Source organism: Melitaea cinxia, chromosome 16 (genome assembly GCF_905220565.1).
Source record: "Melitaea cinxia chromosome 16, ilMelCinx1.1, whole genome shotgun sequence".
Lineage (NCBI taxonomy): Eukaryota > Metazoa > Arthropoda > Insecta > Lepidoptera > Nymphalidae > Melitaea > Melitaea cinxia.
The window spans coordinates 12932382-12934754 of record NC_059409.1 but is presented as its reverse complement, the minus strand read 5'-3'; the positions used below and the strand labels follow the sequence as shown (position 1 = coordinate 12934754).

The following is a 2373-nucleotide window of genomic DNA, read 5'->3' as shown; positions in this document are numbered from 1 at the left end:
ATACTATCATCTTGGTCCTGTTGGTAAGATGTTTGTTGTTCCACACTCTTGTACTGAGCCGCCCGAACGTAGTCGCCGCTTTTCCGATGCGAGTATTGATCTCTGCTTCTAGAGAGAGATTGTTCGAGACAGTCGATCCCAGGTAGCAGAACCTATCAACCACTTGTAAAGCAGTGCTATCCAGCATTATTGCAGGTATTTCTGCACTGCCTTGCGCTAGAACCACAGTTTTTTTGGGGTTTATGGACATGGAAAACAAAGTGCATGCTTTGGAAAATTTGTCCATGATTGTTTGAAGCTCGAGAACTGAGTTTGCCACAAAAGCTGCATCATCGGCAAATAACAAAGAGTCAACGAAAAGATCATGACGCTTTCGTTTAGCTTGAAGCAGTGAGATGTTGAATAGCTTTCCGTCTACTCTTGTATGAAGGTGGATACCCTGTTGGCTATCGCCGAAAGCAGTTCTTAGGATAATCGAAAAGAATATACCAAACAGGGTAGGAGCCAACACGCAGCCCTGACGGACACCCCTACGCATTTCGAACTGATCAGACGTTTGGCCATCAAAAACTACAGCGCCCTTCATATCCTCGTGAAAGGATTGAACAAGGCTCAAGAGTTTCGGTGGACACCCAATGCATTTCAGTGCAGTATAAAGACCCTCCCTGCTGACGGTATCGAAGGCCTTATTTAAGTCAACAAACGCCACGTACAATGGCGTTTTCTGCTCTCTGCACTTCTCCTGTAATTGGCGAAGGGAGAAAATCATATCGACTGTGGAACGCCGGGGGCGAAAACCACACTGTGCCTCAGGATATACGCGATTTGCAAGTTTTTGGAGCTTTCCTAATATTACACGTCCAAATAGCTTGCCGACTGAGCTCAAAAGGGAAATGTTTTGGTAAGACGGTGATATTACCATCAAAAAAAGCAATTCTCTATAGACATAATTAAGAAAATAGTGAAACGGGTTATAAAGAAATCTGCTACACGTAAAAATGTCACATACATGTGTAAAGGTACAACCCACATGATGTTGCGGAAGCCCAGAAAATTTACAGACCATTCCGACATCAACATAAATATATTCCGACACACACCTCACATTAGTCCGGCGCGAGGGTAACATTAAAATTTCGTGTAATAGGAGATAAATCCTCACGCCATTACCCCGTACAGGACAGGTGCTCTTATTTTTATCCCGGAAATTGGATGGCCACTTTAATTTTGGATACGTTACTTTGATACATGTGATATGGTTGGGACGGCGGTTTGCGTGACAATATCATGTTTTTGTGATGTATTTTTTACATTTAATTTTTACAGATATGTACTTAAAAATATATTACAATCTAATTTTAGTTATTTAAAATCTAGATAAAGACCGCCTAGGGCGCCGTGTTGGCGCAACGGTTACAGCCATCGATTGTACCTGTTACGCTGGCGGTTGCGGGTTCGATTCCCGTACATGACAAACACTTGTATTGGCCATACAGGTGTTTGCCGTGGTCTGGGTGTTTGTGCAGTCCTTATTGGTCTCCCCACCGTGCCTCGGAGAGCACGTTAAGCCGTCGGTCCCGGTTGTTATCATGTACACCTGATAGCAATCGTTACTCATAGTAGGGAATATATCCGCCAACCCGCATTGGAGCAGCGTGGTGGAGTAAGCTCTGATCCTTCTCCTACATGGGGAAAAGAGGCCTATGCCCAGTAGTGGGATATACAGGCTGAAGCGAAAATCTATATATAATATAGACAGTATGTAAATAAGTTATAGACACAAATCTTTAATCATAATTATTGAAACATTATTATTTGCTAAATGTAATAAATTAAACTAATTGTATATTTACAAACGTCATAATGTAATCAATGATGCAATAGTTCGGCATCATTGACGTCATATATTATTTGTAATCAGTATGCGTTAGACATTTTCGTCGCTCTGTCATAGAGCAGAGTGGCGCAGTGGAAGCGTGCTGGGCCCATAACCCAGAGGTCCGTGGATCGAAACCACGCTCTGCTAGAAACAATTTTTAATTTTCTTTTTTTAAATATTTTTTTTTCTTTCGTTAAGAACATAAAAGTATAGAAATTTGTTTTTCTGTCTAACTGACGTTGACGTTAGTTTTTTTTTTTTATATATATTTGTATTATAATTTTCAGTTAGGTATTCGGATGATTTTAGAATTGAAAAAAAACTTGCGATACAGGATTTATCTTAATGTTTCTGAAATAATTTTTTTTTTTTGAGATAATCAATGAACTGCTTAATTCTTTTTACTACTACTAAAACTAACTAAATAACTAACTGACTAAAAATATTTTAAAAATAGTTTTCTTAAATCTATTTTCTATCTATACTAGTAAATT

The 2373-nt window shown here is 39.3% G+C and overlaps 1 non-coding gene across 1 annotated transcript; it reads left to right on the top strand.

Moving 5' to 3' along the window:
- The first annotated feature begins 1954 nt into the window (after positions 1-1954).
- Positions 1955-2026, top strand: Trnam-cau. The gene has a single exon. It is a non-coding gene; the product is annotated as a tRNA-Met (tRNA).
- Positions 2027-2373: the final 347 nt, after the last annotated feature.